This window comes from Triticum dicoccoides, chromosome 1B, assembly GCF_002162155.2.
Source record: "Triticum dicoccoides isolate Atlit2015 ecotype Zavitan chromosome 1B, WEW_v2.0, whole genome shotgun sequence".
Taxonomy (NCBI): domain Eukaryota; kingdom Viridiplantae; phylum Streptophyta; class Magnoliopsida; order Poales; family Poaceae; genus Triticum; species Triticum dicoccoides.
Window position 1 is genome coordinate 305,599,373 of NC_041381.1, and position 13,556 is coordinate 305,612,928.

Here is a 13,556-nt window from a genome sequence, read left to right on the forward strand (position 1 = left end):
TGGGAGGCGACAATGCATGGAGGTTGCTGTTGAAGAGGATGGGCCCGGGAAGCTTTGCCTGCTGCCTTTGTTATGACAAGATCCTTCATTGCCGGATCAATGATCACTGCTTTCTTCCTGCCTGGCTTCTTGGCGATGGAGGCCTTGATGTGGGTAGGAGGAACATAAGGTCCATCCTCCTCCTCTTCCTCATCATCCCCTTTGGTTTTACCGGCAGGCTCCATATCATCACCATCATGATCATCAGAGCGTTCATCTTTATCTGTGGTCTCGCCGGTGTGCTCTCCGGCATGTTCTTGAGCATCCTCTTCGGCACGCTTTTTAGCACCCTCTTCGGTGTGCTCCTTGGTGTGCTCGACAACCTGATTTCCCTTGCTAGCACCTTTGGCTTTTTCCCGGAGACAGGCAACCTTTTTGGCCTCCTCGGCTCTTGCCTTGAGGAATTCAGCCAGGGGTGAACCATATCATCCTGCACTCTGACGCCCCCTTCTCTCAAGCCGGCAAGCGGTTCGTCCACTTCCCTCTTCATGGGCGCTTTCCACTGCTCCACAACGCCTATGGCATCACATTCCGGCATCCTTGCCAGAATGTAACCCTTGGCAGAGTTGTTGCAGAGCGGAATCACATGCGGCTTGAAGTGGAACTGACAACCTCTATTGATGAGCTGACAAATGACTCGATACTATTCCATCACCGACAAGTTATTGTCGAGCCCAGTGTGCATCCGCATTGGATCAATACGACCTATGTACTCCCATGATCTTCGACCCCCTCTGTGCTGCAGTGGGGCGATACATCGGCGAGTAAAATCTGCCCCCACCATCTCTATGGTCAAGCCGGTGGCCCTGAGGCTGAGGATCCTGTACACAGTAACTCCTAGCTTGGCATCGCTAGGCTCAACATTGCTCCATATGTCACTCTTCTCGATCTTCTGAGTCTGTAGATGGCAGAATGAAGGAATTTTGTCTTGCTTGATCCAACACCAGTGTGCCATCCACTCATTCCACTTGGTGTAAAGTTTGCCATCAAGATAGTGCTTTTTCATGTTCACTCTTGGAATCCAAGTAACACTGCCGAAAAGAGCATCATTCTCAATCCGAGGAATGAAGAAGTGTCAGAATAGGGCGAGGTTGGGTGCTATCCCCAGGAAATTTTTGCACAAGTGCACGTAAATGGACGTGCAGGTGATAGCATTGCGGGAGAAATCGAGCAGATGAAATCCGTACGACTGCATGACCTCCACAAAGAAATCTGAGAAGGGCGGGCAGAGTCCACAGTAAAAATACCTGGCAGAGAAGTGGAATTGGTTATCCGTTGGCGCGACAAATTCTGGAAGAATCTCTATAGCCAGATGATCCCTAGTTTTTCTTGACTAGACAAAAAATTATTTCTTCATCAAATCATCGGCCGTCAGCACCAGCAGGAAGATGGCATTCTCTCACCGCCGCGCCTCTCTCTCGAGCTTCTTCTTCTCCGCCTCTGGGTCAACTACCTTCTTTGCTCTTTTTGGAGCCATGGAAAGGGCCGAGAGCGGGGATTGAGGAATGGTGTGATAGAGTGATGACGAAGGAGCATCATGCCCTATTCTTGCGCAAGGAAGAAGATGGAGGAGGCGGATGCTAGATTGGAAGTGAAAGGGGGTAAATGAGCAGCGCCTCCCGCAATAGCCTTTTTATGAGGAAGGTGCGGGGTCTGGCTCTTTACTGTCTTACGTGGCTACGCTTTTTAGGTGCACTACCCCTGGCAACCATTTCAAACCACCTCTCCCACGTTCCGCATTTAATGCACGCCGTGGGGGCATGGTAAAAGAGAAGATTATAGTAGTTATCCTGTGCCACACGTGCATGTGCACTGTTTGGGCCTAGCCCAACGGCGCCTCGCATGAGTGTGTGGCCCAGGACCGGGGGATCCTTTTGGTGCACTAAAACATGGGTGCCTTAGTACCTTGACTCATGCACAAGTAGTTGTAGCCTTCACGATGGCAAGGCTAGCCGGAGGACTACTGTAGACAAGATACCAATACACAAGACCATGCAGAAGGCCTCCCGGGAGGTCATCGAGAAGTACTAAGTTAAAACTGAAGGACAAGATTCCAGTTTTTGGCAAGCTCCACACCGGCAAGCTCCTTGCCAGGAAGTACCCCCTTTCTCGCTTTTCGACCGCTCCACCTCATCGACCAGCTAATGGCTTGTCAAGATTAGGTGTCGAGCAGACAGGCTGCTTGGGGAGGATCGTCAGGACGCATGTCAGCACGTTGCATAAAGGTAAAACTTTATTGAGACCCGTCTAGTGGATGTGTCAAGAAGATGAGCTCGACCGGGCCAACGACACAGAAGGTGTCATGGTTTTGTCACGACAGATGTCCTTGAAAAAGACTTAGTCATGAGGCCATCGCAACTATGTAGTATCTTGAACGGGGTAGATCAGAATCGTGAGACACGAGTTTACCCAGGTTCGACCCCTCACGGTCGAGGTAAAATCCTACGTCATGCTTTTCTTATTATTGCTTGAGATCTCAATTACAAGGGTGCAACTTTGACTAACTGAAAGTGCAACTAATCCCCGGGTGGTTTTGGTAATTCATAACAACATATACCTCATTGAAGTAATTTCTATTCAGGATAAATATTTCAGGATGTTCAATGATTGGCATGGTAAGGACTAGAGATGTGTACCCCTCAGAATGCTAAGGAAATGGATTAGCAAAAAGCTCAAGACTCATCATTTTTGTTTAAGTGATCCAAGATCACATTGAGTCCGTAGGAAAGCCAATACCATTAAAAGGGGATGAGGTGTTGCTTAATGATCTTGTTGCTCAAGTGCTTATTGATATTTCTCCAAAAAACCAGCCACTTTCACTATCCAAATATGTCCGAAACCTAAACTCCAACTCGGCCCTACCGATATGGCCATGTAGTTGGGTCAAAAGTGTGTAACGGTTGGATTTTGTGTGGAGGCTCTATATACCCCTCCACCCCCTTCTTCTCCAAAGAGAGAGCCATTAGAACATGCCTACACTTTCACCATTCATTTTCTGATAGAGAACCACCTACTCATGTGTTGAGATCAAGAGATTCCATTCCTACCATTTGAACCTTGATTTCTAGCCTTCCCCAAGTTGCTTTCCACTCAAATCCCTCATCCACCATAGCCGAATCTATGAGAGAGATTGGACTGCTTGGGAGACTATCATTTGAAGCACAAGAGCCAGGAGTTCATCATCAACACGCCATCTATTACCTTTTGGAAGTGCTGTCTCCTAGATTGGTTAGGTGTCGCTTGGGATCCTCCGACATGATGTGGAGTTGAACCAAGAAGTTTGTAAGGGCAAGGAGATCGCCTAATTTGTGAAGATCTACACGAGTGAGGCAAGTCCTCTGTGGACAATGGCCATGGTGGGATAGACAAGGTTGCTTCTTCGTGGACCCTTTGTGTGTGGAGCCCTCCGTGGACTCGCACAGTCGTTACCCTTCGTGGGTTGAAGTCTCCATCAACGTGGACGTAAGATAGCACCACCTATCAAAACCACGCCAAAAATATTTGTCTCCCCCATTGTGTTTGCCTTCTCTAAACCCTTCCCTTTACCTTCATGTGCAATGCTTTACTTTCCGCTACTATACTCTTAGAATCGCATGTGTAAGTTGATTGCTTGATGTGTCATAATTGCTAAAATCTGTCCACATTGAAAATGGGGAAAAGTCTAGGTTTTTATTTGTCAAATAGTCTAGTAACCCCCCTCTAGACATACTTCCTACAAGTGGTATCGGAGCTTTGGTCTCTGTTAGTCTTGGTTTCCATTGCTTTGGTCACGATAGCCTTGGTTTCACAATCTAGGAGAGTATGGCATCTACTGAGGGTAATTATCACCGTAGAGGTCCTTACTTTGATGGTACAAATTTTGCTAGTTGGAAGCATCAGATTAAACTGCATGTTCTTGGTCATAACCCCGCCGTTTGGGCTGTTGTTCATATTGGCTTACATGGTGAATTCTTTGAGGATGGTAGAGAACTGGATCGTGAAGCGATCGCAAAAGAATTGAAGATGTTGCAATAAAATGCTCAAGCTTGTGATATTCCCTTCAATGGATTGTGCCTCAAAGAATTCAACAAAATCAACCACCTTGAGAATGTAAAGGAAATTTGGGATATTTTGGTTGATATGCACGAGGGTACCGAATACGTCAAGGAATCCAAGTTGGATGTGCTTCAAGGTCAACTTGACAAGTTCAAGATGAAGTGTCGGTGTCAAAACCGGCGGATCTCGGGTAGGGGGTCCCGAACTGTGCGTCTAGGCGGATGGTAATAGGAGACGAGGGACACGATGTTTTACCTAGGTTCGGGCCCTCTTGATGGAGGTAAAACCCTACGTCCTGCTTGATTAATATTGATGATGTGTGTTACAAGAGTGGATCTACCACGAGATCAAGGAGGCTAAACCCTAGAAGCTAGCCTATGGTATGATTGTTGTTCGTCCTATGGACTACAGCCATCCGGTTTATATAGACAACGGAGAGGGCTAGGGTTACACAAAGTCGGTTACAAAGGTAGGAGATCTACATATCCGTATCGCCAAGCTTGCCTTCCACGCCAAGGAAAGTCCCATCCGGACACGGGACAAAGTCTTCAATCTTCTATCTTCATAGTCTTGGAGTCGGGCCGATGATGATAGTTTGGCTATCTGGACACCCCCTAGTCCGGGACTCCCTCATGAAGGATGGTGGAGGAGTTGCTGAAATGTACTCTAGGGTTGCTCTCATCACAAAGGAGATTGCCTGTTCAGGAAGTGAAGAGATGACCGACAAATTCATCATCGAGAAGATCCTTAGAGCCTTGGATGGAAAATATGATACCGTGTGCACATTGATCCAAATGATGCCCAACTACCAAGATCTCAAGCCCAGTAAGTCATTGGTAGAATTTTTCCTCATGAGATGTCACTCAAGGATAAGGAAGAGCTCCACAACAAGTCAAGTGGCACATACAAAGCTTCAAGTGATGCTCCCACAACATCCAGGGACAAGCTAGTATCTTATGAGGAAATAAGGCGAATTGTGAAGAACTTCAACAAATTCTACAAGAGCTGTAGCAAAGATAGAAGCTCCAAGTCAAAGTGCTACAATGAGAAAAGATCTTCCAGTCATGATCGAAATTGCTACAATTGTGGAAGACCCGGAAACTACTCCAATGAGTGTATGACACCCTACAAGAAAAGGAAAGACTCACTAAAAAGGAGGAGTAGAAGAGATGAATTACCTCCAAGAGAGAGAACGAGTAGAGTTGATCGCTATTAACAAAGATCCTCTTGAAGAAGCAAAGATTCGGAAAGGAAGGACAAGTCATCAAAGAGTTACACAAGACAAAGGCATCAAGCTCATGTTGGTGAATGGGTTTCCGCTTCTGACTCCGACAACTACTCCGAGAGAAGCTACCACTCCAACTCCGAATATACTCAAGATGAAGGTGTTGTTGGACTTGCTCTAGTATCATCCAACTCCCACGAGATATTTGATTCACCAAATGAATGAATTGGAAGATGCATCATGGATAAATGCCCCAAGGTATCACACCTCAAGTATCTTGTTTTCAATAGTGATGAAGATGATTTGCTAGGTGATGATGACTTGCTTGTTGATAAAGCTAGTGATGAAAACTATAATGAACTTGCTAGTAATCATGCTAATCAAGATGAAACGAATGGCAATGATAAGAAGGAGATTGAGCGTCTAACTAAAGAACTAAACACTCTTAAGTTAGCTCATGAAACAAATCAAGAGGATCATATAGAGCTCCTAAGAACTCATGAGAAGCTACGCTTCAAGAAGCTAAATTTAGAGCAAGAGCATGAGTTTCTAAAAGCTATTATCGAAATCGGGGTTCCGCAGACCCTAAGGAAGGATCGAACTCTGGGGTGTGTTCACAGAACCTCACAACGCTTCGAATCACTGCTACTTGCCTCACGGCGATGCCCCGACATGCTCAAGCAAAAGGGAAGATAGATCGGGGACACGACATGACAGTTTACCCAAGTTCAGGCCACCTTGCGGTGTAAGACAGTACTCCTGCTTTGTTTGGATTGCCTCACGAGGGAGGATGGGTAGAGTGTGTACAAGGAGGATGAACTGCCTCGGGAGGCTCGGATGGCTCAAGGGATCCAAGGATTCGATCCCTCTGGAGACTAGCATACATTTATATTGGCCATGGTCCTCTTTCCCCGAAAACTCTCGGCGGGAAGGGATACCACAATGGCCAATTTTTATGGGGGACAGGAGTACATCCTATCCTAACCAAAGGTGGTCTTCGCTTGCAAAGCTCCTGTCCATGACACGCCGGTGGGCTCGACGATGACCTTCGTCCTAGCGAGCCCGTCGTCCTGTCTTCTTACATAAGAGTGGCAACCTTCAGGGATTACTTCGGGAACTGGCGAGATGCCCTGCTCCCTTAGCACGAAAGAGGGAAGCGTCCTTGTTTACGCCCGCTAGCGCCCTTCTGGCTCTACTCGTCGTGGCTCGCGTCACCCACGTGCAGCGCGAGGCGGGGTGGCGAGCCTAGAGATGTTCGCCCTGTGAGGGGCCTGGGAAAGCAGCTTCCGGAAACTGCCCCACGTGAGGCCCTCGGGAGCTCTCGATGACCCTTGTTGATGGGCGTCTCGCGAGGCGGGGGCTCTCACGAGGGTCTTGTTGGGGAACGTTGCATAAAATAAAAAAAATCCTACGTTCACCAAGATCAATCTATGAGTTCTTCCAGCAACGAGAGAGAGGATTGCATCTACATACCCTTGTAGATCGCGAGCGGAAGCGTTCAAGAGTACGGGGTTGAGGTAGTCGTACACGTCGTGATCCAAATCACCGGAGATCCTAGCGCTGAACGGATGGCACCTCCATGTTCAACACACGTACGGTCAGCGTGACGTCTCCTCCTTCTTGATCCAACAAGGGGGAAGGAGAGGTTGATGAAGATTCAGCAGCACGACGACGTGGTGGTGGATGCAGCAGGGATCCGGCAGGGCTTTGCCAAGCGTTTGCGGGAGGAGGAGGTGTAGCAAGGGGGAAGGGAGGCGCCAAGATGCAGGGTGCGGCTGCCCTCCCTCCCCCTCTTTACATAGGGTCCCCAGGGGGGGCGCTGGCCCTAGGAGATGGGATCTCCTAGGGGGGGCGGCGGCCAAGGGGGGAACTTGCCCCCCAAGGCAAGTGGAGGCGGCCTCTCCCCTAAGGTTCCCAACCCTAGGCGCAGGGGGGCCCAAGGGGGGGGGGGGCGCACCAGCCCACCAGGGGCTGGTCCCCTCCCCACTTCAGCCCACGTGGCCCTCCGGGAAAGGTGGCCCCACCCGGTGGACCCCTTGGACCCTTCCGGCTGTACCGGTACAATACCGGTGACCCCCGAAATTCTCCCGATGGCCGAAACAACACTTCCTATAAATAATTCTTCACCTCCGGACCATTTCGGAACTCCTCATGACGTCCGGGATCTCATCCGGGACTCCGAACAACTTTTGGTTTGCTGCATACTAATATCTCTACAACCCTAGCGTCACCGAACCTTAAGTGTGTAGACCCTACGGGTTCGGGAGATATGCAGACATGACCGAGACGCCTCTCCAGTCAATAACCAACAGCGGATCTGGATACCCATGTTGGCTCCCACATACTCTTCGATGATCTCATTGGATAAAGCATGATGTCAAGGATTCAATTAACCCCGTATTCAATTCCCTTTGTCAATCGGTACGTTACTTGCCCGAGACTCGATCATCAGTATCCCAATACCTTGTTCAGTCTCGTTACCGGCAAGTCACTTTACTCGTATCATAATGCATGATCCCGTGACCAGACACTTGGTCACTTTGAGCTCATTATGATGATGCATTACCGAGTGGGCCCAGAGATACCTCTCCGTCATACGGAGTGACAAATCCCAATCTCGATTCGTGCCAACCCAATAGAAACTTTCGAAGATACCCGTAGTGTACCTTTAGAGTCACCCAGTTACGTTGTGACGTTTGGCACACCCAAAGCACTCCTACGGTATCCGGAAGTTGCACAATCACATGGTCTAAGGAATTGATACTTGACACTTAGAAAAGCTCTAGCTAAACGAACTACACGATCTTTGAGCTATGCTTAGGATTGGGTCTTGTCCATCACATCATTCTCCTAATGATGTGATCCCGTTATCAACGACATCCAATGCCCATAGTGAGGAAACCATGACTATCTGTTGATTAACGAGCTAGTCAATTAGAGGCTTACTAGGAACATGTTGTGGTCTATGTATTCACACGTGTATTTCGATTTCCGGATAATACAATTATAGCATGAATAATAGACAATTATCATGAACAAAGAAATATAATAATAACCATTTATTATTGCCTCTAGGGCATATTTCCAACAGTCTCCCACTTGCACTAGAGTCAATAATCTAGTTACATTGTGATGTATCGGACACCCATTGCGTCCTGGTGTTGATCATGTTTTGCTCTAGGGAGAGGTCTAGTCAACGGATCTGCTACATTCAGGTCCGTATGAACTTTACAAATATCTATATCTCCATCTTGAACATTTTCACGGATGGAGTTGAAGCGACGCTTGATGTGCCTGGTCTTCTTGTGAAACCTGGGCTCCTTGGCAAGTGCAATAGCTCCAGTGTTGTCATAGAAGAGTGTAATCGGCCCCGACGCATTGGGTATGACTCCTAGGTCAGTGATGAACTCCTTCACCCAGATTGCTTCATGCGCTGCCTCCAAGGCTGCGATGTACTCCGCTTCACATGTAGATCCTGCCATGACGCTCTGCTTGCAACTGCACCAGCTTACTGCCCCACCATTCAAAATATACACGTATCCGGTTTGTGACTTAGAGTCATCCAGATCTTTGTCGAAGCTAGCGTTGACGTAACCCTTTACGACGAGCTCTTCGTCACCTCCATATACGAGAAACATGTCCTTAGTCCTTTTCAGGTACTTAAGGATATTATTGACCGCTGTCCATTGTTCCTTGCCGGGATTACTTTGGTACCTTCCTACCAAACTTATGGCAAGGTTTATATCAGGTCTGGTACAGGTCATGGCATACATGATAGATCCTATGGCTGAGGCATAGGGGATGACACTCATCTCTTCTTTATCTTCTGTCGTGGTCGGGCATTGAGCCGAGCTCAATTTCACACCTTGCAACACATGCAAGAACCCCTTCTTGGACTGATCCATATTGAACTTCTTCAATATCTTATCAAGGTATGTGCTTTGTGAAAGACCTATGAGGCGTATTGATCTATCTCTATAGAGTTTGATGCCTAATATGTAAGCAGCTTCTCCAAGGTCCTTCATTGAAAAACACTTATTCATGTAGGCCTTTATGCTGTCCCAAAGTTCTATATCATTTCCCATCAAAAGTATGTCATCCACATATAATATGAGAAATGCTACAGAGCTCCCACTCACTTTCTTGTAAACGCAGGCTTCTCCATAAGTCTGCATAAACCCAAACGCTTTAATCATCTCATTAAAGCGAATGTTCCAACTCCGAGATGCTTGCACCAGCCCATAGATTGAGCGCTGGAGCTTGCATACCTTGTTAGCATTCTTAGGGTCGACAAAACCTTCCGGCTGCATCATATAAAGTTCTTCCTTAAGGTGACCATTAAGGAATGCCGTTTTGACGGCCATTTGCCATATCTCATAATCATAGTATGCGGCAATTGCTAACATGATTCGAACGGACTTCAGCTTCGCTACGGGAGAGAATGTCTCATCATAGTCAATCCCTTGAACTTGTCGATAACCCTTAGCGACAAGTCGAGCTTTATATATGGTAACATTACCATCCGCGTCCGTCTTCTTCTTAAAGATCCATTTGTTTTCTATTGCCCGGCGATCATCGGGCAAGTCTGTCAAAGTCCACACTTTGTTTTCATACATGGATCCTATCTCGGATTGCATGGCTTCAAGCCATTTGTTGGAATCTGGGCCCTCCATCGCTTCTTCATAGTTTGAAGGTTCATCATTGTCCAACAACATGATTTCTAAGACAAGGTTGCCGTACCACTCTGGTGTGGAACGTGTCCTTGTGGACCTTCGAAGTTCAGTAAGAGCTTGATCTGAAGTATCTTGATCATCATCATTAACCTCCTCTCTTGTCGGAGCAGGTACCACAGGAACATCTTCCTGAGCTACGCTACTCATCGGTTCAAGAGGCAGTACTTCATCAAGTTCCACGTTCCTCCCACTTAATTCTTTCGAGAGAAACTCTTTCTCCAGAAAGGACCCGTTCTTGGCAACAAAGATCTTGCCCTCGGATCTTAAGTAGAAAGTATACCCAATGGTTTCCTTAGGGTATCCGATGAAGACGCATTTTTCTGACTTGGGTTCGAGCTTCTCAGGTTGAAGTTTCTTAACATAAGCATCGCATCCCCAAACTTTAAGAAATGACAGCTTAGGTTTCTTCCCAAACCATAATTCATACGGTGTCGTCTCAACGGATTTAGATGGTGCTCTATTTAAAGTGAATGTAGTTGTCTCTAGAGCGTATCCCCAAAATGATAGCGGTAAATCGGTAAGTGACATCATAGATCGCACCATATCCAATAGAGTGCGATTACGATGTTCGGACACACCATTTCGCTGAGGTGTTCCAGGCGGCGTGAGTTGTGAAACAATTCCACATTTCCTTAAGTGCGTACCAAATTCATGACTTAAATATTCACCCCCACGATCTGATCGCAAGAACTTTATCTTTCGGTCACGTTGATTCTCTACCTCATTCTGAAATTCCTTGAACTTTTCAAAGGTTTCATACTTGTGTTTCATCAAGTAGACATACCCATATCTACTCAAGTCATCAGTGAGAGTGAGAACATAACGATATCCTCCGCGAGCCTTAACGCTCATTGGACCGCACACATCAGTATGTATGATTTCCAATAAGTTGGTCGTTCGCTCCATTGTTCCGGAGAACGGAGTCTTGGTCATCTTGCCCATGAGGCATGGCTCGCATGTGTCAAACGATTCATAATCTAGAGACTCCAAAAGTCCATCAGCATGGAGCTTCTTCATGCGCTTGACACCAATGTGACCAAGGCGGCAGTGCCACAAGTATGTGGGACTATCGTTATCAACTTTACATCTTTTGGTATTCACACTATGAATATGTGTAACATTACGCTTGAGATTCATTAAGAACAAACCATTCACCAGCGGGGCATGACCATAAAACATATCACTCATATAAATAGAACAACCATTATTCTCGGATTTAAATGAGTAGCCATCTCGAATTAAACGAGATTCTGATACAATGTTCATGCTCAAAGCTGGTACTAAATAACAATTATTGAGGTTCAAAACTAATCCCGTAGGTAAATGTAGAGGTAGCGTGCCGACGGCGATCACATCGACCTCGGAACCATTCCCGACGCGCATCGTCACCTCGTCCTTCGCCAGTGTCCGCTTATTCCGCAGCTCCTGCTTTGAGTTACCAATGTGAGCAACCGCACCGGTATCAAATACCCAAGAGCTACTACGAGCACCGGTAAGGTACACATCAATTACATGTATATCACATATACCTTTGGTTTTGCCGGCCTTCTTGTCCGCTAAGTACTTGGGGCAGTTCCGCTTCCAGTGTCCGCTTCCCTTGCAATAAAAGCACTCAGTTTCAGGCTTGGGTCCATTACTTGACTTCTTCCCGGCAACTGGTTTACCGGGCGCGGCAACTCCCTTGCCGTCCTTCTTGAAGTTCTTCTTACCCTTGCCTTTCTTGAACTTAGTGGTTTTATTCACCATCAACACTTGATGTTCCTTTTTGATCTCCACCTCCGCTGATTTCAGCATTGAATATACCTCAGGAATGGTCTTTTCCATCCCCTTCATATTGAAGTTCATCACAAAGCTCTTGTAGCTTGGTGGGAGTGACTGGAGGATTCTGTCGACCACCGCGTCATCCGGGAGATTTACTCCCAGTTGAGATAAGCGGTTGTGCAACCCAGACATTTTGAGTATGTGCTCGCTGACAGAACCATTCTCCTCCATCTTACAATTAGAACTTGTCGGAGACTTCATATCTCTCGACCCGGGCGTGAGCTTGGAAAACCATTCTCAGCTCTTGGAACATCTCATATGCTCCGTGCTGCTCAAAACGCTTTTGGAGCCCCGGTTCTAAGCTGTAAAGCATGCCGCACTGAACCAGGGAGTAATCATCACTACGCGACTGCCAGGCGTTCATAACGTCTTGAGTTGCTGGGAAAATGGGTGCTTCACCTAGCGGTGCATCTAGGACATATGCTTTCTTGGCAGCTATGAGGATGATCCTCAAGTTCCGGACCCAGTCCGTATAGTTGCTGCCATTGTCTTTCAGTTTGGTTTTCTCTAGGAACACGTTGAAGTTGAGGGCGACATTAGCGTGGGCCATTTGATCTACAAGACATATTGTAAAGATTTGGGACTAAGTTCATGATAATTAAGTTCATCTAATCAAATAATGAACTCCCACTCAGATAGACATCCCTCTAGTCATCTGAGTGATCCATGATCCGAGTCAACTAGCCCGTGTCCGATCATCATGTGAGACGTACTTGTCATCCTCGGTGAACATCTTCATGTTGATCGTATCTTCTATATGACTCATGTTCGACCTTTCGGACTTCCGTGTTCCGAGGCCATGTCTGTACATGCTAGGCTCGTCAAGTTAACCTAAGTGTATTGCGTGTGTAAATCTGGCTTACACCCATTGTATTCAAACATTAGGATCTATCACACCCGATCATCACGTGGTGCTTCAAAACAACGAACCTTCGCAACGGTGCACAGTTAGGGGGAACACTTTCCTGAAATTATTATGAGGGATCATCTTATTTACTACTGTTGTTCTAAGTAAACAAGATGAAAAACATGATAAACATCACATGCAATCAAATAGTGACATGATATGGCCAATATCATATTGCTTCTTTGATCTCCATCTTCGGGGCGCCATGATCATCTTCGTCACCGACATGACACCATGATCTTCATCATCATGATCTCCATCATCGTGTCTTCATGAAGTTGTCACGCCAACGAGTACTTCTACTTATATGGCTAACGCGTTTAGCAATAAAGTAAAGTAGTTTACACGGTGTTCTTCAATGACACGCAGGTCATACAAAAAATAAAGACAACTCCTATGGCTCCTGCCGGTTGTCATACTCATTGCCAACTTCTATTTACCCTTCATAAGGACCCTTTTCATCGAATCCGCTCCAACTAAAGTGGGAGAGACAGACACCCGCTAGCCACCTTATGCAACTAGTGCATGTTAGTCGGTGGAACCTGTCTCACATAAGCGTACGTGTAAGGTCGGTCTGGGCCGCTTCATCCCACAATACCGCTGAAGCAAAATAAGACTAGTAGTGGCAAGAAAGTTGTCAACATCTACGCCCACAACAAATTGTGTTCTACTCGTGCAAAGAGAACTACGCATAGACCTAGCTCATGATGCCACTATTGGGGAACGTTGCATAAAATATATTTTTTTTCTATGTTCACCAAGATCAATCTATGAGTTCTTCCAGCAACGAGAGAGA